General features: G+C 41.0%; 1 protein-coding gene across 3 annotated transcripts in view; it reads right to left on the bottom strand.

Moving 5' to 3' along the window:
* ASIP (agouti signaling protein) overlaps positions 1-27,303 on the bottom strand; it is a 227,992-nt gene that overhangs the window by 15,938 nt on the left and 184,751 nt on the right. Inside the window, exon 1 of one of the 3 annotated variants that reach the window (XM_029219873.1) lies at positions 11,112-11,299. The exons of the other annotated variants lie outside the window; for them this stretch is intronic. The gene's annotated coding sequence lies outside the window, so the exon portion shown is untranslated. Of the gene's footprint in view, positions 1-11,111; positions 11,300-27,303 lie in introns of those variants that run through there. 3 annotated transcript variants of the gene reach the window in all.

The following is a 27,303-nucleotide window of genomic DNA, read 5'->3' on the forward strand; positions in this document are numbered from 1 at the left end:
TTTCCTCAGCCTCCTTCCAATTTTGGGCTGCAGCTCCTGGAGTGCTCAAACATTCTGTGCTGCTCTTGCCAGTTCCTCCCTCTTTCACATGGTTCTATCCAGCATACAGCCTCTGCCTTTCCCCTTTGGCAGTCTCCTTGAATTTCCTGCCCTAGAGAGTGGCTTCCTTTTACAGCCGTCAGGCCACCGGTAACCAGACGTGCATAGCCAAAGCCAATTACTGAGATTTCTATCCTATTTTAATCAATTATTTGGCTAGAGTTTTTCTTAAGAAGCCAAATCTCATACTGGGGAGATCATTAGGTCCTGTACATCCAAACCAGGCTGGTGGCCTGGGGTTGGGAAATAGTCAGTGGCCTGAGTCAGGAGTACAGGTGCCAAGTTCCTGATCCTCTCCCAGGGGATAGTTCTAGGTATTTCATTACAATCTCCTAATAAAACAGGGAGACCATTTTCCTTCTCATTCCTATCTCCTAGGATGTAAGTTACAGGTAGGCTACCTAATTTGTGGGGCTCTGTGCAAAATGAAAATGTGGGACCACATGCTAAAAAATTAAGAATTTCAAGGAGAGCATTAAACTAAGCAAGCATGAGGCCCTCTAAGTGTGAGGCCCTATGCAACTGCTCAAGTGCACACCCATGAAGTCATTTCTGGTTACAAGATTGAGAAAGCTGACACTGATGGTATGACATGGTGGCTGTAAAGAAGTTTGTGAGAAAATAAAGAAGTTTGTGGATTGGGGGAAACATTAAATTACACTCAGCAGTAAGTTATATAATGATGAGACTGCTTCTAGACATCCCCTGCAGCTGTCTTACTAGTGCTCCAGGCATCAGACATCTCAGTGGAGCAGACACCAAAGAACGGACAGGGGTTCTAGACCCAGCCCTGCCAGGAATTCACTGTGGGACTTCTGGCAAGTTACTTTCTCTCTGTGGGCATCTTTTTCTTCACTTGTACAAAAAAGGATTTGGATTAGATGTTTAAGGTCTCTTCTAACTCTGAGTATAAGCAGCTTTTGGCAGGAAAGAGCTCTCTGGAGGAGGCCTCTTTGGTCTTGTCAATTTAGCAAAGCTATAATGTAACTAACCTTAAGCCAGACACCCCCATGCTCTACCCATCTCCAGCCCAAGCACACCTTTCAAATCTTTTGATCACACAATACCTTGCCTAATCTGTTGGTTCTTTCCGTAGATCAAAGAAGTAGAAATGAAGAATAAGTAATTAACAGATGACCAAATCTCTTCCTTAGCTTCCCCTTCAGTAATCTCACAAATTGTGTGAAAAATATATCATCTAAAGAAAGATCACAAGTAGCTGACAAGCCTGCACACTGGGGGAGATGGCGATGAGTCTGATTCCCTATCTCAATGATTAACTGAGATTACTTCCCCTTTTCCCTTTAAAAACTTTCATGGGGCTTCCCTGGTGGCGCAGTGGTTGAGAGTCCGCCTGCCGATGCAGGGGACATGGGTTCGTGCCCCAGTCCGGGAAGATCTCACATGCCGCGGAGTGGCTGGGCCCGTGAGCCATGGCCGCTGAGCCTGCGTGTCCGGAGCCTGTGCTCTGCAACGGGAGAGGCCACAACAGTGAGAGGCCCGCGTACCGCAAACAAAACAAAACAAAACAAAACTTTCATGGATGAGCAGAATCTTCGGAGTTGATTCCACCTTCTCCCCAGAATGCTGGCTTTCTGATTAAAAGCAACATTTTCTGTTTCTACTAACACTTGCCTCTCGAGTATTAATTTTAGAGCAGCAAGCAGCTGGACTTGAGTTCAGTAACACGACTTGCGGTGATTCTAAATGAGCAGCATCCCCTTCAGAGAGGCTGTAACACATTCTGTTGAATGTTCCTTTTGATGGTAAGAATTTGCCCTCAGAATAAATCTGACTTCTGGAAATAGACAATGATTTACAGCCAAGTCTGGTAAGGATAGTAATATATGGCCTAAGTCATGAGATTTTATAATTTAAAAATGATTTTAATTTTAAGCTGACACAACCAGAACTGAGATAGCCTGTTGAGTGTTTTTCCTCAAAGCTGTAACATTGAGAGGCCAAAAATTCATTCTAATGCTGCAAGTTGCTTTAAATATCTTTAGAATTCTAGACATTCTAAAGGCAATTTAAAAGTCATACAAGGGGGCTTCCCTGCTGGCGCAGTGGTTGGGAGTCCGCCTGCCGATGCGGGGGGCGCGGGTTCGTGCCCCAGTCTGGGGGGATCCCACGTGCCATGGAGCGAGTGGGCCCGTGAGCCATGGCTGCTGGGCCTGCGCGTCCGGAGCCTGTGCTCTGCAATGGGAGAGGCCACAACAGTGAGAGGCCCGCGTACCGCAAAAAAACACACACAAAAAAACAAAACAGTAAAAGTTATACGAGGACTTCCCTGGTGGTGCAGTGGTTAAGAATCCGCCTGCCAATGCAGGGGACACGGGTTCGAGCCCTGGTCCGGGAAGATCCCACATGCTGTGGAGCAACTAAGCCCGTGTGCCACAACTACTGAGCCCACATGCCACAACTACCGAAGCCCGCACGCCTAGAGCCTGTGCTCCGCAACAAGAAGCCACTGCAATGAGAAGCCCACACACTGCACCAAAGAGCAGCTCCCACTTGCTGCAACTAGAGAAAGCCCACATGCAGCAACAAAGACCCAACTCAGCCAAAAATAAATAAATTTTTTAAAAAAGAAATACATTAAAAAAAATAAAAGTCATACAAGAAAAAGCACCATATAACTTAATAATCACAACTTTTATCTTGGGATGGAAACCTGTTTCAACTGAGCACCAGATATGCACCCAAAAAGTAATCAAGAGCCTTAAAGAAGCCTCCTTTTAAATTAGTCTTCTTTTTTAAAAAAACATATTTAGAGAGGAGAATGTAAAATATTAAACTCACTAGATTTTAGAATTAATGAGAAGAGGGAATTCCCTGGTGGTCCAGTGGTTAGGACTCTGCGCTGTCACTGCTGAGGGTGCAGGTTCTATCCCTGCTGGGGGAATTAAGATCCCGCAAACTGCGAGCCATGGCCAAAAAAGAAAAAACTAAAAGAATTAATGACAAGAGAATAAAACAGGCAGAAAAGGAAAGTAGAGAGGAGAAAGATAAGTAGGGAGGAAAAGACAAAGAAATAGAAGAATTATGAGGATTGGAGCTGGGGGGTAAGGGAAACTCTAACTTTATCTGTAATTGTTTGTTTTTGTGGGCTTTTTTTTGCCACACCCGAGGTGGCTTACAGGATCTCAGTTCTCTGACCAGGGATGGAACCCATGCCCCCTGCAGTGGAAGCACAGAATCCTAACCACTGGACTGCCAGGGAATTCTCTCTGTAATTTTTTTTAAATAAAAAAGACTTGAAGCAAATATGGTAATAAATATGGATGATTCTGGGTGGAGTTTACATGAAATTTTCCATATTTAAAAACATTCTCACAATATAATAATGGGGAAAACAAAGAAAAGGTAAATTACACTGTGGTCTGGTCTCTGTACCTGGTAGATCATGGCCCTTTGAGATGTTGATTAGTGTTCAGAGCTCTTAGGTCTTTAGACTTTCTAAGAGTGAGGCAATTATTTATAGCCAAGCCAAGATGTTGGTTCCATTTCTCTCTGAATGGGATGTTTCCCTTTAACCAGAATAAAGTATATGGTTCATCCAACTCACAAGACCAGGGTTGTGACTTAGTGTTGCTCATCCCTAAGTGGACTCCAGCTTGCCTAGGTCAGGAGAGGAGAGAAGGAAGGAAAAGGTAGCACCATCAGCATCAATCAGAATCAGCCGTTGTCAGACATGGGTTTATGCTTGACCTTCAGCTTTTCTCTCTACAATCATGGGTGGGAAATAGGGAGCAGGTTAGGGGCAGAGTTGTGGACTTGTACTTTCTAGTTTGCAAGTGAGAGCTTCAGTCACCTTGTTTACCTTTTATTTATTTTTTATTTTTGGCCATGCCACATGGCTTGTGGGATTTTTAGTTCCCCGACCAGGGATTGAACCCAGGCCCTTGGCAGTCAGAGCGCAGAGTTCTAACCACTGGATCACCAGGGAATTCCCCATTCACCTTGTTTAGAATGCCATGGCCATTCATCATCTCCTTCTCCAAATCCTATACTTCCCTTCAAAAGCCTGTTTAAGTCTTGCCTCCTCCAGGCCCATTGTTCTGGCCTATTTCTGGACTCTTGTCTTCTGCCAGACAAGAGGGGGCCCTCTAATTGGGGACTGCCTGGACTGTCATCTCTTAAGATTTCTATGGAAAGCCAGTCCCACCCTTTGTTGCTCCAGATCCCTCTACCTGTTGTTCCAGGCCACAAGGTCCAAGATCAACAGTGTCTCCAGTTAATGTTTTTCTTCAGACAACCTCTGTTGGCTAGTCTGAGTTCTTTAGGAAGACAGAGTGGGATAACTCACAAAATAGAATTTAAGCCACATTCTGCCTCAAAATATCTTTCCTGGGCTTCCCTGGTGGCGCAGTGGTTGAGAGTCCACCTGCCGATGTGGGGGACACGGGTTCATGCCCTGGTCCGGGAGGATCCCACATGCCGTGGAGAGGCTGGGCCCGTGAGCCATGGCCGCTGAGCCTGCGCGTCCGGAGCCTGTGCTCCGCAACGGGAGAGGCCACAACAGTGAGAGGCCCTCGTACCGCAAAACAAAACAAAACTAAACTAAACTAAACAAAAGAAAATCTTCCCTTAACTAGCCAGATTCCATAGCATGTCTTATGGGCTATAAGGATCAAGTGCAAATGCTCTCAGTCATGGTTAATTTGGTAGCAATTAGTGTTACTGGATTAGTTTTCTATTTTCCTATCTAAGGGCAGACCTCTGAGGAGAGGAAAAGAAGGAGAAGTAAAGAAAGAAAGGTCCAGAGAGCTTTGGGGCACTGTGTTAGGAGGGCAGATTCTGCTGAGGGTGGGCATGAGACCCCAAAAGAGAGAAAGAAACTGATGAAAAGGACCTGGAGAAGCCCCCGTCATAAATGTGGCTCACTTCTCAAGATTGGGTCTGAAGAAAGGCACTTCAGGGACTGAGCTCAACATTCTGAGGGATCCTTTATTCAGCCTCATCTATGACATGTGGGGAAAACATTAGAAAGACAAGGCCACCTGAGCATGAGGAATTCACTAACTTCTGAAGTTGTTTTTTCTTGCTCTCTGTCTTTGGTTAACCGAGTTACCAAACTAGGGTAGCTTTGCACAGCAGTTCAGCCCGGATTCTGAACCTCTGGGACTGTTGCTTGCTCAACTGTAAATGTCTCTTAATTGATATCCTGTCTCCACTCTTGTCCTGTTCCAAAACAGTAGAGTGATTTTTTTTTGCGGGGGGAGGGGGAATTAAAATCACATATCACCCCCTGCTTAAAAACTTTAATAGTTTCCCATCGTTCTTGAAATAAGATCACGATTTCTTGTAAGGCCTCTCTCTGACCTCATCTGATAGACTCTCCCTCTCAATCACTAGATTCTAGACATATTGTACTCCTTTCTGTTCCTAAAATATGCTCTTTTCTACCTTGCCCCTAATGTTCATTCCCTGGCCTTGAACTTGATTCTTTTAGTTCTTCCCATGGCTGGATCATTGGCAACCTCTGGATATTTGTACAAATATTACCTCCTCCATAAAAACGTCCTTCCCCAGTATTTATCTACCCCATCATCCTATTTCTTTCATAGCTCTTATCACAATTAACAATTATCTGTGTTTACCTTCGTATTGGCTTTCCTTCTCTTGTAGAATTCAAACTTCCTGAGGGCCGGGACCTTGCTATCATATTCATTTTGCTACTCCCACTACCCAGAGGTACCTGGCACAAAGCAAGGCATTCAGTAAATATTTGGTGAATGAATGAATGAATGAATAGAAAAGAAAACCAGCAACAGAAAATCCTCAGATTTGTTGGTCCCCTTGGGACAACAGGACAGGTGACAAGTCAGATTTGATGGTGACTTAATGTCCTTTCCTTGGCCTTTGTTCTGTCATACTGGGGCTTGGACAACCCTTAAATTTCATTAGCATCCCTTATCTGAGTGCTAGGATATGCTCAGGACTCTGGCTTTTCTTAATATCTTTTATCTTGTATTTGATCGAGAAAGGTAAAAGATATAACCTAATTTGTGGGTAAAAGGGACTGGTAAGGGGGCCTGAGATGGGGATATAAGAACCATAGGGCTTTAGAACTGGAAGAGAACTTATGGATCATCTTGTCCAGGAAACTTAAACCTGGCCATGCATTAGAGTCGTCAGGGGAATATTTTGCCCTTATGCTAACAGTACTTTGTTAAGATATCATTTACATACAGTAAAATGCACCAATTTTAAGTATCCAGCTTGATGAATTTTAACTTTACAAACCTGTGTAACCACCACTCAGCTCAAGGTATAGAACATTTCTTCCACTCCTGAAAGTTCCCTTGTGCCTCTTTCCAGGCAATACCCATTTTTACCTGTCAGAGGTGACGTCTATTCTGACTCCTACCACCGTAGATCAGTTTTGCTGGTTTCTGTACTCATATAAATGGGCTCATACTGAATGAAATCATTTGCATCTGACTTCTTTTGCTCAACATGTTTTTGAGGTTTCACCCACTTTGTTGCATGCACAAGTAGTTTGTTCTTTTTTTAATAGCTGATTAGTATTACACTGTAAACATATCACATTTGTTCATCCCTTTTCTTGCAGAATTTTACCAAATATAAACCCCAAAGCCTGCCCTAGGCCCACTTAATCTGAATTTCCAGGGATGGAGCCTGGGAGACATACTTTCAATAAGCTTCCAGGCAATTGTGATATACAGCCATGTGTGAGAAACACTGATTTTGTCCATTCACTCTGGTTCTACAGAGAAGGAAACTGAGGCTCCAAGGAGGAAAGGGGTTTCCCAAGGAGACACTTGAATCAGTGAGTCAAGACTAGAATCTCTTCCACTGTGCTACTCTTTTCATTGTAAGACAACTCAAACTGCTAATTACTGACAAGGGCAGAGACATGAATCATAATAGCTTCTATTTATTGAGTACCTGCTATATGCCAGGCTCTGCTCTAGGCACATTATGTACATTTAATCCTTTTAACAATCTATATATCACAGTTGAGGAAACTGAAACCCAGAGCAGCCCAAGGGACAGAGGTAGTAAGTGACAGAGAGAGCAGTGAGTCCCAAGTCTTCCAGACTCCAGAGCCACACAAGAAGGTTGGTACCTTTGCGTGAAGTAGAAAAAGGAGGAAAATTACAAACTTCTTGGTTTGGTGGTCTGCCATCCTGGCCCAGTCCAGCTTGCTACAGTAGAAATAAAAACAAAACAGTATTTACCCCATTTCTCAAACTCTGGTTTTAGAATTCCTTCAGTTCTATACACTCAGTGTCTATAAGTGAGAGTTGTTGACTGTCAGATTGACTAAAAATGTGCCAGCTAAAGGAAGGGTGATGTGTTTGCTTAATCACTAGCTCTTCCTCCTTTACTGTCCCTTGGGGTGGGGATTGCAAATGCTGCCAGTGGGTCTGTCAGGGATGTTGTCCACATGTGGAAAGCAAGTTTCCCGAAGTGGAGAGGGCCTTGACTCTTTCATCAGAGTAAACCGACCCAAGCAATCAGAGACTGGAATGAGTCAGAGATACATCTGCTAGTTGAGATGCTGAATCTGGAGTCCTGAGAGTCTGGCACGCTCTGTTTTTTTTTTTTAATTATTTAATTATTTATTTATTTTTGGCTGCATTGGGTCTTCGTTGCTGCACATGGGCTTTCTCTAGTTGTGGCGAGCGGGGGTTACTCTTCATTGTGGTGCGCGGGTTTCTCATTGTGGTGGTTTCTCTTTTTGCGCGGCACAGGCTCTAGGCACATGGGCTCAATAGTTGTGGCTCGCGGGCTCTAGAGCACAGGCTCAGTAGTTGTGGCACACAGGCTTAGTTGCTCCACAGCATGTGGGATCTTCCCGGACCAGGGATCGAACCTGTGTCCCCTGCATTGGCAGGCTGATTCTTAACCACTGTGCCACCAGGGAAGTCTGGCACACTCTGTTTTTTGATAATGAGGAAATCTGGGAAGTATAAGGGATGGCTGGCTGAGGAAAGTGGAGACCTCTCTTTTGTTGCTGGTGGGGTTGGGGGAAGTAGGATGGGAATGGATGGCAGGAAGAGAAGAAAGCTTGTGGATACTGACAAAGACTCTCTCCCTGACCAAACTTTAGTTAGGCTCCTCTGAGCCCTCTTCTTAACTAGGCCTTGACTTTGGCCCTCCATTCTGTCTTTGGCTTGCATAGCTCAGGTTTAGCAAGAATGCTGTCAATTTAGTGAGAATCCTCCCACCCTTGATATCTGATCACTCGATATCTAATCAAGTTTCTCATCCCCCACCTCTGATGTATAAACCTGACTTTAGGGAGAATCCTGTTAGGTCAGTTTAGCAAGGATCGCCTTACCCTTGATGTCTCCTCTTAGTAATTTTCCATCCTCTGACCCTCTTACTCTAATCATTGGCTAAAAATTCCCAACTGTCTTTGTTGTATTCTGAGTTGAGCCTGATCTTCCTTTCCTATTGCAACATCCCTATCGCAATAGTCTTGAATAAAGTCTTCCTTACCATTTTAACAAACATCAGAATAACTTTTTTATACGATACCAAAACAATTTGATCTCTTGGGCTATATCTATACACAGAGACTGATTTGACTGTTGTGACTGAATTGACTAGTCTAATTCTTATGCCTAACAGATGACAAATTGAATAATATTCTAATGGGTGGTTTGGGTCTTATGTGGACAGCCTGCTTCAGGACTCTTCTTCTGAGACCAAGAACCATGTGGTAGGCCCAGGCTCTGCCTAAGGGGTTCTGAGTTAGTATTCGAGAGAAGGCCTGAAGCTGTGTTCTTCCTCAAGAAGCAAAAGGACACAAATCATTCAGGCAGCTGCATGTCAGTGTGAAATCTGTCTCCCTGTTCTACTGAAACAGGTGTCAAGAGTCCTGGCTTCCCAGATATGCCTTCCCAAAGTATATAAGGAATACAATGCTGGTAGGAGGTGCTAAAATGATTAACCTCCTGACATCATTCCCTTTGGACTGATTTAGTGCTTATCACTCAACAAAGACGTTAGTGGGGACTTTATTGATTTTGGTTTTACTCTCCAGAAATTACTTCTTTCTCTTTTCTTTTCCCCAGTCATCATGCTGTCTTATGGTTTTCTTAATTCCTTTTACTTGGGATGTATTCTGAACTTACTAAGAATGGCCTGAAGCTGGGTGGATGGTCTGCTACAGCTCTCAACAACTTTCCAGCAGAAGGAAGGGAAGAGGCTTTGATGTCAGAGAAATTTTCTGCAGAAAAGGATCAAGGCAGACCAAAGGAAATACAGCTGAGCAAATCTTAAAACGATGTATGAATTAGACAAACTTTGTGTTTAGACAAAGTAGAACAGGTTCTGAGACAGACACATGTGAAAGTGTTTTTTGGAATGGGTCAAGATCTCTTTTTTTTTTGGCTGCGCTGGGTCTTCGTTGAGGCACGTAGGCTTCTCTAGTTGTGGCATGCGGGTTCCAGAGTGCGCGGGCTCAGTAGTTGTGGTGTGCAGGCTCTCTAGCTGCAGCACGCGTGGGCTTAGTTGCCCGGTGGCATGTGGGATCTTAGTTCCCCGACCAGGAATCGAACCTGCATCCTCTGCATTGGAAGGCGGATTCTTTTTTTTTTTTTTGAAGGCAGATTCTTAACCACTGGACCACAAGGGAAGTTCAGGGGTCAAGGTCTCTTGATCCCACAAAGGTCCCCAAAATAGCCAAAGAAAACCCAAAGTGACTCCAATGTTGCATCTCTTAAGCCTCCTAGAGCCTCTCCAATGGAAATGGCAGAACAAATGTCCAGTGTTGCTGAAGCAAAACAAACAAATCCACAATTGAAAATATTAACCCGAGCTTTCCTCTAAGGGGCATTAAAATGTGCTGAAATGGGCATCCACTTTGAAAAACCAAACACTTAGAAAGGAAAAGGAAGATTTGCAATAAATGGAAGTTTGGTTGTCTGTTTTTTGCCCTAATAAATACGAAATGAACCAATTCTTCACATGCAGACCGATCCTAAATCCCAAATTCTACTCTATGAGAGTCATTAGAAATCTGATACTACAAGTGACTTTTATTTATTTATTTATTTATTTATTGGGTCTTCGTTGCTGCGCGAGGGCTTTCTCTAGTTGCGGTGCGCGGGGGCTACTCTTCATTGCGGTGCGCGGGCTTCACATTGCGGTGGCTTCTTATGCTGCGGAGCACGGGCTCTAGGCGCGCAGGCTTCAGTAGTTGTGGCGCGTGGGTTTAGTTGGTCCACGGCATGTGGGATCTTCCCAGACCAGGGCTTGGATCCGTGTCCCCTGCATTGGCTGGTGATTCTTAACCACTGCGCCACCAGGGAAGTCCCTACAAGTGACTTTCTGAAGACATTTAAAGAAATGCTAAAATATGATTCTGGAGTCAGGGCTGAGATTTTTAAAGTACCTCTTTCTATGGAATTTTTTTCTTTTACTGCTAGAAAATGGAAAAAGCAGGGTAAAGGGAAATAAGAAGCTACTAATTAGTGAAAGGTAGATTGCTTTCTTTATGCTAAACTCCTAACTACTCTGACCCACAAAAGTGAAACAAATAAATCTGTTTAGCTTTCCTGAAAATGAAGAAATGAGGGATGACCAACAAGTTCTTTAAACTTTCCAAAGTCGCAGTAGCTTCACTCACTCTGAAAGCAAATTTGAGCTGCCAGACTCACATGCTTCCCCTCAAAAAATGGAGGCCAAAGGAACTTTCTCACCTTGCAACAGAGGAGGCTTGGGACTTGCTTGTCTGTAATTTCAATGACAAGAATAAGAAAACAAACAACCATACTACAAAAATTATTTTAAACTTCACTCCATCTCATTGGCAGGAAGATTCTCACTGACCCACAATGAAAAGAAGAAATGTTTCATCATCAGAAAAGTAGTAGTAAACAGAGCAGGTTTTACAAAAGAAGCGAAAGTAAAGGGTAGCATTTATTTTACGTAGGGTATCTCTAGCAACCCAGGTTATTTGAAGAACCCAGAGGAGGAGCCAGGATTTCTGTAGGCAGCAGAAGAAAAGAAAAAAATTTTCTCCTACTTACAGTGCCCTTTATCAGCCTCTCTAAGGGAAGCCAGAGCTGAGCATCTTCCCTGTCCTTACACAGCAGAGGCAAGATGTGTTGCTGTGAGATTTTTAAAAGACCCCGGGAAGTCCCAGCAGCTGGCTTCCCCATCTCATCTCTTTGCTTTCAGCCAAGCAAAGACTGTCTTCATACTCATTCTGGTGGCCACAAGCCTTGTGGTCTAGTCTCCCTATTTTTCTCCCCAGTCTTTGGAATTAGAATTGGTGTTGACACTGAGGTTGCAAGGGCTTGGAAAGGAAGTGGTTGCACTGAGGATACTCATGCACAGGATTTAATGAGACTTTAGTTCAGAATGGATCCCAGGAGAGAGAATGAAACTTTGCCCTAATGAGTTAACCTGGAAAAACAAATCCTGCCAAAGAAGGGCTTAATTCAGCTTCTTTCAGAAATTCTGGGTGGACTAAGGAGTACTCGGTGGAGAAGCTAAACTCTAGGTGGGTAGATTGCTGAGGCCCAGCCTGCCTTATTAGTAAAATCTCTCTGGGAACTTTCAATACTGGTCTCATGATTTTCAAACTTCTACGTAAATTTTCAACAGTTGAAGGGCTGCCCTTCTGTTGACACGGTAAGTTATTAGGCTGTGGTGCTCCTCTTCTCACTCACTTGGGTTTTATTTGAATAAAGTAGAATTTACAAGGTCACAATTTATGACTCCTGGGTGATGTGAAGCTTTGAGACTCTTTAGAGGGGAGCAGCTTAATACAGGGCTATGCAGCAAGCATTGTTTGTTTTAGTGGGGATGGTGGTGGAAGAATGTGATAGGTAGTGGCATGGTCCTACATAGATTTATCCTTATTTCTAGGGACCAACTTATTTCTGGTGGTTTATGGAGACAGGGGCAATTGGAAAGAGAAGTGAATAAGAAGTCAGAAGATCTGGATTCCTGTTCAGGTTTTTTTACTTTCTTTCTGTGATCCTGGCAAGTTACATGAACTGTCTGAACCCACTATCTCACCTGCCTACCATGCTGGGCTGAAAAGAAGATCAAATGAAATCATGTAGACACCTTGAAAACCGTGAAGCACTCCACAAATGTGAATGTTTTCTAAATTTTAATTCATTGTATGACCCACCAAGTAAGCTCTTCAGATAAATCAAGAGTTTGAACATGGAATGGGGAGGAGGCAGCATCCTGAATCTGATGGATTTTAGGTGACGGGAATAGAAGGCTATGAAAGATAGAACTAAGTGGGAAAAAAAAGAAGAAAAAGGAGGGAAAGAAAGTAGAAAAGACATAAAATTCCTGAGAAAGACTTGGCTCTGATGCTGATTGGGCCTTATGACTCTAAAATATAATCCTATTCAAGTATGGAGCAATGGAATATAAATAAGTAATGAACATTATTATTTCCTTAAAAGTAATTAGCCAAAAGGACAAATACAGTTTGTCCAGCAGGCAAAATCATGAGCCTTTGGGGATAAATCAGGAGGTAAAACAGATTGTATGAGAATGGCAGGATGTGGGAAATGATGGTGGTGAGGGTGAAAAGTGCTCTGAAGTCCGGGGACTTGGTTCCTGCCACTGACTCGCAGTAGGCTCTTGAACAAATTACTATCTGGTTGGTTCCCTAATCTATACAGACTGACCTCAAATCCTAAATGAGAGAATTAGACTAAGTGATCTATTAAAAAAAATTCCGTCTTTGTTACTTTTATGTGACTTTGGACAAGTCACATAAACTGTGATATTCACCCATGTGCTCACCACAGATGTTAATGTTGTCCCCATATTTGCTTCAAAGTTTTAAACAAAGAAATAGAATGCTATAAATATAGCTCTCCATTCATTTCTCCTCCTTCTTCCAGAGGTAAACACTATCCTGAGTTGGTGAGTACCACTCCCATAAATATTTTTATACTTCTAGGTATATGATTTTGTAAAAAAAACCATAGAAATGTTTTGAGGGTTTTAAACATTTACATAAATTGTTACATACCATATGTTTCCTGCTACAGCTTGATTTTCAGCAATATCATACTACTGAGAAGTAGTATAGCCTGGTGGTCAAGCTCTAAGATTCCAGGGCAGATAGCCTGGGCTCATATCCTATCTCTACCATTACTAGCTGCATGATCTTGGGTAAATTGCTTAACGTCTCTGAACCTCAGTTTCCCCATATGTAAAGTAGGGATAGTAACATAGAGCTTCTGTGAGAATTAAATAAGTTAAAACATGTAAAGCCCATAGAATAATGCCTGCACATAGTAACCACTATGTGTTTGCTACTATTATTTGAGATTTATCTATGTGGATACTTCAAGATTTAGTTTGAGATTTATCTATGTAGATAATTATATCTTTAGAAGGATAGATAATTAACTACTATACTACAGTTTTAACTCTAAAATAGTATTTCCTATAGAGGGGTTAGGTAGGTCAGGGGCCATCCTGGATTATAATCTCCTTGTGCACATGTGTGAGCGTTTCTCAAGGGGACCTAGATGATTTCATTTAGGTCTGATCCAGCTCAAATGAGACCCTGTTATGATCTAATAGGATCAGACTCATTTCTATCTTTTTAGACCTCCTAGATATGGTCATTTATCAATTAATTATCCATCATTTACTTATTTTAGCTGAAAACCAAGAGAAGAATAAATAGCTAATTTCCTTAGTACTGTTCTGTTTATGTTTGAATTGTCAAGGTTAATTATTTGCTTTAATTATATTTTATGATATCTTGTCTTCATCAAGTCCATGAATGCTCATAGGTAAGTAAAAGTCTGCTCATATTCCCATGGAGCATTCGATTTGCTTGTCAGAGACTTAATCAGTATTTCCTTGAACTAACCTTTGTAATCAAAGCATAATGATGACTCCTCACAATAAATTATAAAGAGAACACCATAAACGGAAACTCACATTTTTCTAGTTATTCAATCATTCTGAGAACAATAATATTTATAACATACATTACCATATGTGTATTAAGAAGCTTTTCACCATCAAATGAATAAACATTTAAGTTCGTTTGGAAATACTGTATTATGACTCTTGATTCTGACTTCAGGCTATAAACATTCTTTTCAAGAGGAATGTTGAACATTCTATTTTCTCTCTGCACCATTCCAACTCTTCAAAGGCAGTGGGGTATGTTGAAAGAAAAGAGCATATGCCAGAAACCTGGGTTTGAACTCAAGCTCTGCCATTTATTACCTAGTTGTATAATTTTGGACTAGTTATTAAATCTCTCTGCATCCCTCATCTGAAAATGGGATATCTCATAGTGGTATTGTGAGAAATTCATTCATTTAACAAATACTTATTAAGTACCCATAAACAGCTCCAAGCACAGTGCCAGACACATAATAGCTGCTTAATAAACACTAGTTTCCTTCTTTCTCAAAGTTTGGCGAGGTCTTATAAATATCTTCTAATGCATGCCAAGTGTAGATAATTAAGCTCTCTTTCCAAGAAAATTGACATTTCTGTTAGTTTTGAAGACCCTCATGGTTTTCCCACATTGGGTAGAGCTGAGTTGGGCATCTCTCAAGAGTCCATTGGCTGGTTTTCACAAAAGGGCTATAATATAGGTGACCAGATGACTTCTAATAAGTGTGCGATTTGGAAAGTTCTCCAAGGTCAAGGGGCATGTCACAGGGTTGACATGATCTGATGAGAAGATGCTTGTGAACTCTCTCTAAAAACTCTGAAATGCTGACCTAGTACATGGTATTTCCAGGAAAGATTCTGACTAGGTCACTGGGCTGCCTCATTCAGGTTGCAGTTCCCTGTGTGGGGTGAGCTGGGCATGGACCATGTGGCCTGCCTGGGGTGGTGATGTCGCCCTTCCTGCACCGTATCTGGAACTTATTGGAATAGTTTTTCTGGGGCAGAACTGCCTCTGAGGGCCATACTCATCTCTGCTGATTGGAAGGAAGTGGCTTTGAGAGGTGAGGCCTGAACCATCCTTTCAGAGACAAGAGCCTAGCTCCCTCTGGTGCTATTTAAGAGGCCCCAAACATTTCTATCCAAAAATATCTTCCTTAATGAAATTTTACTTCTATCTGGAATTAGCACCACTCTTTAAGGGTCTTCCAGACACTGTAAAATTATTACCTTGAATTTCAGCTGAATAATGCCCTTGCTTGCTTTCATGCCTTGCTTTCATACATCAGTATGAATCTCTAAACAATGAACAGTTTAACTTAGCCTGTTTTTGAACTTTATCTAAATGGAGTCCCATAACTTTATCTTATGGGACTTGTTTCTTTTGTTTTACCTGTTGATGTGTGAATTTGTGGTTTAGTTACTTTTACTGCTGTATGGTATTCAATTGTGTGAATATCCCACAATTTATTCATCCATATTTTACTAGGATGATCATGTGAGTTGCTCCCAGTGTGGGCCATTAATAACAGTGCTGCTCTGTATATATATATATATTTTTTCTTTTTTGCTCTGAATATTCTCCTGGGCATACATACATTGGTTACTCCATATACTTACTTAGGAATGGAATTGATGGTTTTAAAGTTATATGCATGTTCAACTTAATTAGGTAGTGCCAAACTGTTTTCCACCTTCATTTTACCAGTTTAACACTTCTGTCAGGAGTAGATATGAATTGTTCTTGCCCCATTATGTCACCAATATTTGTTTACTTTTTGACCTTAAAAAATTTTGCCCATCTTATATAAAACAGTATTTCATTATGGTGTTAACTTGCATTTTCTTGATTACCAAGAGATTGAGCATTCCCTTCATATTTTTATGGGCATTTGAATTTTCTTTTTTGTGAAATTCCAGTTCATGTCTTCTCCCCATTTTCCCATTGTCTTTTTCTTATTGATTCATAAATATCTTGTGTACTAATCCTTTGTTGGTTATATGTATTGCAAATATTTTCTCCCAGTTTGTGGCTTGCCCTTGTACTCTTTTTATGGTATTTTGGATGAATCAAAATTCTTAATTTTAATGTAGTCAAATTTATTTTTCTTTCTGTATGTTTAAGAAATATTTTCCTATCCCATGGTCATAAAGATATTTTTCTATATTGTTTTCTAAAAGTTTTATAGGTTTACCTTTCACATTAAAATCTCTTTAACTTTTGATAGTGTATAATTTCAAACATATATAAAATAGAGAAAATAGCATATTAAACCCCTTTATTCCCTTTACCCAGCATCAAAAATGTTCAAATCAGGGAGTTCCCTGGTGGTCCAGTGGCTAAGACTCCATGCTCCCAATGCAGGGGGCCCAGGCTCAATCCCTAGTCAAGGAATTATATCCTGCATACTGCAACTAAGAGCCTGCATGCTGTAACTAAGATTCCCGCATGCCATAACAAAACATACTGCATGCTGCAACAAAAGATTCCACATGCCGCAACTAAAGATCCCGCATACTGCAACTAAAAAAAAAGATCCCGCATGCTGCAACTAAGACCCAGTGCAGCCAAATAAATAAATATTAAATTAAAAAGTTCATATCACGGCCAATCTTGTTTTATCTATACTCCCATACTACATCCACTAGAACATAATATTTCACCCATTAATATTGTAGAATATATTTCTAAACTATAAGAATTACTTTAAAATGTTAACTATGATACTAATATCATACCTAAAATATTAAAAATTTCTTAATATCATCAAATATCTATTGAGTTCCTCATATTTAAATCTTTAGTAAACCTAGAATTCATTTTTGTATATGGCATAAAGTAGAAATTCAGTATAATTTTTTCCTATACATAACAACTGTCCCAGCACAATTTATTAAAAAGCTTATCTTTTTCCTTCCTTTCTGTAATGCTACCTCTGTCATAAATAAAGTTTCCACATATGCTTGAGTTTGTTTCTGGGATTTCTTTTCTGTTTCATTGGTATATTTGTTTTAAGATACTGTCTTAATTATTATAGCATTATAAATCTTGATACTTGGTAGGAGAAGTCCTTTGACTTTTTCTTTATCAGGAATGTCTTGGCTATTCCTGGGCCTTTGCTCTTCCATATAAAAATTATAGAAACATCTTGTCAACTTTTACACACAGAAAAACTGTTAGGATTTTTATCAAAATTGCATTAAATGTATGTCAATATGAGGAGATGTCACCTTTACAGTATCTTTTTATGTGAACCTATCTCTCCATTTATTTAGGTATTCTTCACTGTATTTCAATACAGTTTTAAAATTTTCTCCATAGGGCTTCCACAACTTTTGTTAGATTTATTCCTAGGTATTTTTAATTTTTGTTATGATTGTAAATGGTCTCTATATAAATTTTATTTACTAATTGTTGCAACTGACTTTTATAACATGATTTTTACCCATAACTCTTGCTAAATTCTTTTAATTCTAATAATTCACCTAGAGATTCTTTTGGATTTTCTGCAGAGTTGAACATATACCCACAAATAAACACCATTTACTCCCTCCCTTTCCAATCCTTATACTTTTTTTTTTTTAACATCTTTATTGGAGTATAATTGCTTTACGTTGTTGTGTTAGTTTCTGCTGTATAACAAAGTGAATCAGCTATACGTATACATATATCCCCATATCTCCTCCCTCTTGCATCTCCCTCCCACCCTCCCTACCCACCCCTCTAGGTAGTCACAAAGCACGAGCTGATCTCCTTGTGCTATGCAGGTGTTTCCCACTAGCTATCAATTTTACATTTGGTAGTGTATATATGTCAATGCCACTCTCTCACTTCGTCTCAGCTTACCCTTCCCCGCCCCATGTCCTCCAGTCCATTCTCTACCTCTGCATCTTTCCAATCTGTATACTTTTTATTTCTTATTCTTACATTATTGTATTGGCTAGGGTCTTCAGTATAATGTTGAATAAGATGAAGCATTCTTGCTAATCTTTCAACAAAGGGGATACTTTAACATTTCACAATTACTTGTAGTAACAGAGATGCCCTTCATTAGATTATGAGGTTCCTTTCTGTTGCCTTTTATTTTTTTGGCTGTGCAGTGCGGCATGCGGGATCTTATTTCTGGGATCAGGGATAAAACCCACACCCCATGCAGTGGAAGCACAGGGTCTTAACCACTGGATAGCCAGGGAAGACCCATGCCTTTTTAATTTAATTTTATTTTTAATTTTTAAAAAATTTTATTTATTTATTTTTGGCCATGTTGGGTCTTCGTTTCTGTGCAAGGGCTTTCTCTAGCTGCAGCAAGTGGGGGCCACTCTTCATCGCAGTGTGCAGGCCTCTCACTATCGCGGCCTCTCTTGCTGTGGAGCACAGGCTCCAGATGCGCAGGCTCAGTAGTTGTGGCTCACGGGCTTAGTTGCTCCACGGCATGTGGGATCTTCCCAGACCAGGACTCGAACCCGTGTCCCCTGCATTGGCAGGCAGACTCTCAACCACTGCGCCACCAGGGAAGCCCCTTTATTTTATTTTATTTTAAATGATTTATTATTTATTTATATTTATTTATTTATGGCTATGTCGGGTCTTAGTTGCGGCATGGGGGAATCTTCGCTGAGGCATGCGGGATCTTTTGTTGTGGCACGCAGGCTTCTCTCTAGCTGTGGCGTGGGGGTTTTCTCTTCTGTAGTTGTGGCACGTGGGCTCCAGGGCGTGTGGGCTCTGTAGTTGTGGTGCGCAGGTTCCAGAGCACGTGGGCTCTGTAGTTTGGGAATGCGGGCTCTCTTGAGGCGCGCAAGCTTAGCAGTTGTGGCACGCGGGCTTAATTGCCCTGTGGCATGTGGGATCTTAGTTCCCTGTCCAGGGATCAAACCCGTGTCCTCTGCATTGTAAGGCGGATTCTTTACCACTGGACCACCAAGGAATTCCCATGCCTTTTTTAATTTTGAATCATGAACAGATCTTGGATTTTCCTCATCAATTGGTACAATCGTATTGTTTTTCTCCTTTAATCTGTTAATGTGGTGAATTAAATTAATTTATTTTTCATTATTAAATCAACTTTGCATTCCTAGTATAAATCCAACTTGGTCATACAGTACTGTTTTTTCCTGTCTTGTTTTCTTTCACTATGTTTGTTTGGTTTTGGTATCAAAGTTATCTACCTTCATAAGATGAAATGGGAAGTGTCCCTCCTTAAAAATTAAAAAAAAAAATTCTGGAAACTTTGTGTAAGATTGTCTATTCTTTGAAATTTTGGTAGACCTTACTTTCCAGGCTTATCAGAGTGCATCATACAGATTATGGTAAGATTTTAAAATTATGGTCCAATTTCTTTAATGGTCATGGGACAATTCAGATTTTCTATTTCTTCACCAATCAGTTGGAATTTATCTATTTCATATGTTTTCAAATTTGCTGCCTAAATTGTTTATACTATTGTTTGTATCTGTTTAATCTCGTCACCACCTATCATATCACCTTTTATCATTTGTAATATTGTTTATTTTTACATTTTCTCTTGTTTACTTAATTAATTTTACCAGTGGTATTTCCAAACCACCAAATTTTGGCTTTGTTGATCTTCAGTGGATGTTTGCTTTCTTTTTCATTAATTTCTGATTTTTATTTTCTTTTGCCTTCTTTGAGTTTATTCTTCTATTTTTCCTTTAACATCATATACTGGATGCTTAATTCTTTAACACTTTCTTCCCTTTTCTCCTTTAAGGCTATGAATTTCCCACTAAACAGTGCTTGGTTGCATCTCAACCATTTAGATACATAGTAGCTTTACTACTGTTCAGTTATAAGTATTTTCTCGTTTCCATTATAATTTTTCTTTTAGACTGTGAGTTAAGAAATTAAGTTTTAAAGTTTATAAATATGTGAGATTTTTCAGTTTTTCTTTTTATTATTGGTTTCTTTTTAAAATTTTATTTATTTATTTTTTTGCTGCATTGGGTCTTCTTTTTTTTTTAACATCTTTATTGGAGTATAATTATTTTACAATGTTGTGATAGTTTCTGCTGCATAAAAAAGTGAATCAACTATATGTATACATATATCCCCCTATCCCCTCCCTCTTGCGTCTCCCTCCCACTCTCCCTATCCCACCCCTTTAGGTGGTCACAAAGCACTGAGCAGATCTCCCTGTGCTATGCAGCTGCTTCCCACTAGCTATATATTTTACATTTGGTAGTGTATATATGTCAATGCTACTCTCTCACTTTGTCCCAGCTTATCCTTCCCCCTCCCCGTGTCCTCAAGTCCATTCTCTATGTCTGGGTCTTTATTCCTATCCTGCCACTAGGTTCATCAGAACCATTTTTTTTTTTTTAGATTCCATATGTATGTGTTAGCATATGGTATTTGTTTTTTTCTTTCTCACTTACTTCACTCTGAATGACACACTCTAGGTCCATCCACCTCACTACAAATAACTCAATTTCGTTTCTTTTTAAGGCTGAGTAATATTCCATTGTACATATGTGCCACATCTTCTTTATCCATTCATTTTGTCGATGGACACTTAGGTTGCTTCCATGTCCTGACTATTGTAAACAGTGCTGCACTGACCATTGTGGTACATGTCTCTTTTTTGTGTGTGTGTGTGTTTTGCGGTACGCAGGCCTCTCACTGTTGTGGCCTCTCCCGTTGTGGAGCACAGGCTCCGGACGCGCAGGCTCAGTGGCCATGGCTCACGGGCCCAGCCGCTCCGCGGCATGTGGGATCTTCCCGGACCGGGGCACGAACCCATGTCCCCTGCAACGGCAGGCGGACCCTCAACCACTGCGCCACCAGGGAAACCCCATGTCTCTTTTTGAATTATGGTTTTCTCAGGGTATATGCCCAGTAGTGGGATTGCTGGATCATATGGTAGTTCTATTTTTAGATTTTTAAGGACCCTCCATACTGTTCTCCATAGTGGCTGTATCAATTTACATTCCCACCAACAGTGCAAGAGGGTTCCCTTTTCTCCACACCCTCTCCAGCATTTATTGTTTGTAGATTTTTTTTTTTTTTTGCAGTACGTGGGCCTCTCACTGTTGTGGTCTCTCCCATTATGGAGCAAAGACTCCGGACGTGCAGGCTCAGCAGCCATGGCTCACGGGCCCAGCTGCTCCACGGCATGTGGGATCTTCCCAGACCGGGGCACGAACCCATGTCCCCTGCATCAGCAGGCGGACTCTTAACCACTGCGCCACCAGGGAAGCCTCTGTTTGTAGATATTTTTGATGATGGCCATTCTGACAGGTATGAGGTGATACCTCATTGTGGTTTTGATTTGCATTTCTCTAATGATTAGTGATGTTGAGCATCCTTTCATGTGTTTGATGGCAATCTGTTTATCTTCTTTGGAGAAATGTCTATTTAGGTCTTTTCCCCATTTTTGGATTGGGTCATTTGTTTTTTGATATTGAGCTGCATGAGCTGCTTGTATAGTTTGGAGGTTAATCCTTTGTCAGTTGCTTCATTTGCAAATATTTTCTCCCATTCTGAGGGTTGTCTTTTGGTCTTGTCTATGGTTTCCTTTGCTGTGCAAAAGCTTTGAAGTTTCATTAGGTCCCATTTGTTTACTTTTGTTTTTCTTTCCATTTCTCTAGGAGGTGGGTCAAAAAGGATATTGCTGTGATTTATGTGATAGAGTGTTCTGCCTATGTTTTCCTCTAAGAGTTTTATAGTGTCTGGCCTTACATTTAGGTCTTTAATCCATTTTGAGTTTATTTTTGTGTGCGGTGTTAGGAAGTGTTCTAATTTCATTCTTCTACATGTAGCTGTCTAGTTTTCCCAGCACCATTTTTTGAAGAGGATGTGTTTTCTCCATTGTATATTCTTGCCTCCTTTATCAAAGATAAGCTGACCATATGTGCGTGGGTTTAACTCTGGGCTTTCTATCCTGTTCCATTGATCTACATATCTGTTTTTGTGCCAGTACCATACTGTCTTGATTACTGTAGCTTTGTAGTATAGTCTGAAGTCAGGGAGCCTGATTTCTCCAGCTCCATTTTTCTTTCTCAAGATTGCTTTGACTTTTCGGGGTCTTTTATGTTTCCATAAAAATTGTGACATTTTTTGTTCTGGTTCTATGAAAAATGCCATTGGTAGTTTGATAGGGATTGCATTGCTTTGGGTCTTTGTTGCTGTGTGCAGGCTTTCTCTAGTTGCGGGGAGTGGGGGCTACTCTTTGTTGCGGTGTGTGGGCTTCTCATTTTGGTGGCTTCTCTTGTTGCGGAGCACGGGCTCTAGGTATGTGGGCTTCAGTGGTTGCAGCATGCAGGCTCAGTACTTGTGGCACACAGGCTTCAGTAGTTGCAGGACATGGGCTCAGTAGTTGGGGCACGCAGGCTCTAGGGCACGTGGGCTTCAGTAGTTGTGGTGTGGGGGCTCAGTAGTTGTGGCTCGCAGGATCTAGACTGAAGGCTCAGTAGTTGTGGTGCAGGGGCTTAGTTGCTCTGTGGCATGTGGGATGTCCCTGGACCAGGGCTTGAACCCATGTCCCCTGAATCGGCAGGTGGATTCTTAACCACTGTGCCACCAGGGAACTCCTATTATTGGTTTCTAACCTAATTGCACTGTGGCTCCAGAATGTGGTCTGTTTGATACTAATCCTTTAAAAATGTGTTTAGGCTCACATTATGGCCTAGCATTTGTTCAGTTTTCATAAATATTCCAAGGGTACTTTAAAAATGTTTTCTGTAGTTGCTAGGTGCAATGTTCTTTTTTTCTCAGTCCCAGAGTGTCCCCTTGATCTCCAACAGCTTAGAGATCATTTAAATCACAACAACGGAGAGGCTGTTTTTCCTGATGCCAGGCACTCTTTGGCACTTAACTCTAGAAAGAATATTTCCCAAAGATGGCACCAAGCACCCTTTTGCCAGACATGTTACAGAGTCAATAAAGTCTCATTCAGACCTCACATTTTCTGCCTTAGCACATATATACACTGTTTTCCTTTCTATGTTTGCAGATTTCAGACTCTACCTTGCCTCACTCATGGTCTAGTTCTTTCATCACTCCTCAGTGGCTTTGGAGGAAGCAGATTTTCACAAAAACTTTTGTGGTTATTGTTTTTCAAGGAAACATGTGATAACCAGCACTATGCCTAGTATTAGTAGGTGCACAATAATATTTGTTGAATGGAAAAACTAAAAATACAATACAATGTCAAAACTGAAGCTCGTTTACTAAAAATTGTAATCAAGGCAGAAGATCTCATTTAAATGCTTAATAATTAGAATATAAATTAATACAAATTTAGAACATAATTTACAAATTGCTTAATTATTCTTTTTCCACTGAGAATATCAACTAGCTATCATTCCATCTTTAGTCATAGAATGCACACATGTGTGACACACAGACACAGGATTAATGAGTGATGGCAGATTAAAATGAATATAGTGAAGGCATATCGTGACCTGGGGTTAGATTCTAATGTCAGTATAGGGACTTCCCTGGTAGTCCAGTGGTTAAGACTCCATGCTCCCAATGCAGGGGGCCCAGGTTTGATCCCTGGTCAGGGAACTAGATCCTGCACACTGCAACTAAAAGATCCCGCACGCCACAACAAAGATTGCGTGCTGCAACTAAGACCCGGCACAGCTAAATAAATAAATATTTTTAAATAAATAAATAAATAAATAAATAAAGTCAGTATATATAGTGAAAATTGCATATAGTCAAAATTGCCCTTGAAACCCCTTAAGAGGATGCCATGTTGTCTTCACATATTTTACACAGCCAGTTTTTCCTCCAATGTTCGAACAGATTGCTGTTACTTCAGTTAAGCACCAGATTGAAGAGTTGGTTTGTATTTAGGGGCCATGATCCTTTAACCATTAGACTCACAGTTAGCTTGGTAAGAAGCTCATCAGAAAGAACTGAGACAGCCTGAGTGCAGCAAAAATAGAAATGAAGTTTTCTCTCTCCTGAGAGCAAGGAAAATAAAGGGAACAGTGAACAGGCTAGAGAAGAAACATAACCTGGCCTGAAACAGTTAATCACTCCTAGTTTTTTTTTTTTTTCAACTGTTACTAATCTGCAGTGTCTGTAACTAGATTTGTACTTCACAAAGCTAACCTATTACTCTTCAACACTATGGGAATTACATCCTGCACTCCCTTGTAGCAAATCACCCTTTGTAGCATTTCCATTTCAGATAAAAGGTCGCAGGCCAATAACCAGAGACAAACGGACCCAATTACCCGGCTGCCTGACGCCAGCTGTGACTGTTTTGAAATAATGCAGGAAGAAGAAGAATGCAAGACCTTCACTACTTTGATCCTTATCATATACCCCGGACTGCGAGCCCCGCATATAAAATCTTCTCGATTCCCAAAGGAGGGGGGGACACAGTTATTGAGGCGCTAGCCTGCTGTGTCTTCCCTTCTGTCTGGCAGAAAATTAAAGCCATCTCTCTCTTCCTCCAAAATCTCTGTCTCCGTATTTCTGTTTGGCATCGGTGCACAGGGAAGCCGATATTTCCGCAAGAAAATGGGGGCTCGTCAGGGATCTGCTTTGGGGCAGGCGGCCCGCAGGACCCCTCGGCTTGATCGGAAACTCGGGGATCTCTCTCCACGCCAGTCTCCTTTGGGAGAGCGGAGGGTTGGAGAATATCTCTGAGGCCAGATCGCCAGGGACTCCTTGCTGCAGAGCTGTGCCGTGATCCCACCCGGCCCACCAACTGGGCTGCGGAACTTGGAGGCTGCGGCGGAGAACCGGGGAGAGGCTGACCTAACAGCTGCCAGGCTTCTTTTGCCTTGAGGACAACTTCTCTTCTCTTGCCCGCGCCGGCCTGGACTTCCACTCTGAGAAAACACTAAATATTGGAGGATCAGAAAGAGGGCGTAGGCAAGTAGCGACACCCGTCAGCACCTACGTGAATCTCCCCGAGTGCACTGCGTGACTTTTGACCGTCCCCTTACGGGAACTTCGGTTCCAATTTTGGGATTTCCCAGCAAAGGGAAAATCCTGATGTGGAATTCTCCCTGCAAAGGGAGATTCTGATGTAAGGCGCTGCTTTGGGGCAACGGTCCAGGTCGAGTGGGATTTGGAAGTCACGTTTGGGCGGGTCTCCGCCATGTTTCTCCTTTTTCTTTTTGAACATCCCTTTGCTGTTTTCTTTTACGGTTTATGTTTTATGTGTGACTTCCAGCTGACAAGGTGAACGTTTATGTTTTGATTTGAGCGCGCTAACCTCTAACGTCTGTTACCAACTGCTCGAGTCTAAATGGGAAGCGCTTCCTCTAAGGTTCCACCCCCACCCGGGAACCCTTAGGGAAAATTTTAAATGACAGGTCGACCTATAGCTATGACCCAATGACAAAGAAAAATGGTCTGAAAATGGGTCTCCTACAATTAGATCTTTATTGCCACAGGATGGGAAAGATGGACTGAGGTTCCCTTATGTTCAGGAATTTATGCCTCTTCTCCTATAATCCTGTTCTAGGTGGCTCCATAATCAAAAGCCTGAGGAGTCGGAAAAAAAACAAAACAAAACAAACATAAAAACTACCTCTCCTGACATTTTAAATGATCCTCTTCTAACTTCTCCCAACTCTCGGGGAGGGGGGAAACCAAGCTTCCGCCACTCCTGCAAGTTCCCTCACTCCTTCAGATTCTTCTGATCAAACTAAGACCCCACCTCCTCAGAGGGACAATCCCTGATGGGACAACATTTTATCAGCCAGTCTACTCCTGTTATCAGAGCCAACTTGAGCACTATCTGGTTTAAATTTTAGCTATGAAATTATGACCACAGAAAGAGAAAGATGATTTTTGACAGTATGGCTACAATATTCTTTAGACTGGAGAAAACTGGTTAAAATAAAACTTTTCTTAAAATTGCAAAACCAGTTCTTTTTGCATGTGCAGTTAGAAAAAGCTAGCTGGTTAAAATACTTTTCTTCAAAATTCTGACCCTGAGAGAACAAAAATATGCCTAGGACAAACCTTGAAGTTAACTCTTATCATGTCCTTGAGCTACAAACGTAGCCCACTCTGCCTGAGACTTCAGCCTTGCGTTAATTAGTAGAACTTCAAGCCAAGAGAAGAAAAAAAAAAAAAAAAGAGGCAAAGAGATATTTTAAATCTCAAGTGGAAACTCTCAGATCTCTCTCTGTCTGGATATATGTGTATGTCTCAGTATGTGCTTTTGTCTTTGGATAATATTGCTGAGGTTAATTTGTAAATGAGCTCTATTTTTTTTTTTTGCGGTACGCGGGACTCTTACTGTCGTGGCCTCTCCCGTTGCGGAGCACAGGCTCCGGACGGGTAGGTTCAGCGGGTCATGGGCTCAGCCGCTCCGCGGCATGTGGAATCCTCCCGGCCCGGGGCACGAACCCATGTCGTCCCCTGCATCGGCAGGTGGACTCCCAACCACTGCGCCACCAGGGAAGCCCACCAGGGAAGCCCTGTAAATGAGCTCTATTTAACTGGCTTAAAAGTCAGCACTTACAAATCAAATAATTCTAAATACAAGAAAAATTAAATAAATTTCAGGTTCACGTGAACTGGGAAATATTCAATATTAAATTAGGACCTGGTATTAATGATTGTTTGTTGATCTAATTAATATAGACATGTCTTTAGAGCCATCAACCTTAAGTATATTACTTTTATTGTGCCTAGGTTTAATATAAACTAAATAAGATCTTATATCTGTTACAAATTTGTCAGCAATGAAAATAACTCGATGTGAAGAAAATTTAAGAAAAAAAATTGCAAATGAGATAAGAGTTTTGGGTGAAATTTTTAGGAATAATTATGTTTTATGAATATTTACTTAAGAATGATCTTTCCAGATGTTTGATGACTTGAAAATTTAGAGTTGTACTAAATTAAGTTAAAGGATGGAAGTTTATTAAATAACCAGGCCATTTCCAAATAAAATAAGATATTAAAACATTAATTATTGAATATTGGCTTCCTTTTACAGAGAAACAAAAGGTTTAGAACTATTAAAAATGTGTTTGGTGCCACACTGAGATATTTTCTATAAGAAAGCACATTCTTCAAAAATTATTATTTGGATGTATGTTTACCAATCTACACAGTGCTGATATAAGAGACAGTTCATGGTTGCTTAAGGAAAGTAGGATGTGTGTTTTTAGTAAAGAAGGTATGAGGAATGGAATTGCATTTTATTAAGGAAAAAGGAAGTAGATCTGACTTACAGGTGGCTGTTTCTGAATGGAAAAATAAAGTGATGGATACAGAAAGTGATAGAAAAGGTTTGTGGAAAGTGGACCCTGAGAAAAGAGTTTTATGCATGGTACAAGTTTTCTTAAGATGTTGAACTGCCATGGATGACAGATTTT

This window comes from Monodon monoceros, unplaced genomic scaffold (genome assembly GCF_005190385.1).
Source record: "Monodon monoceros isolate NGI ecotype Baffin Bay Population unplaced genomic scaffold, NGI_Narwhal_1 Super_Scaffold_13, whole genome shotgun sequence".
Classification (NCBI taxonomy): domain Eukaryota; kingdom Metazoa; phylum Chordata; class Mammalia; order Artiodactyla; family Monodontidae; genus Monodon; species Monodon monoceros.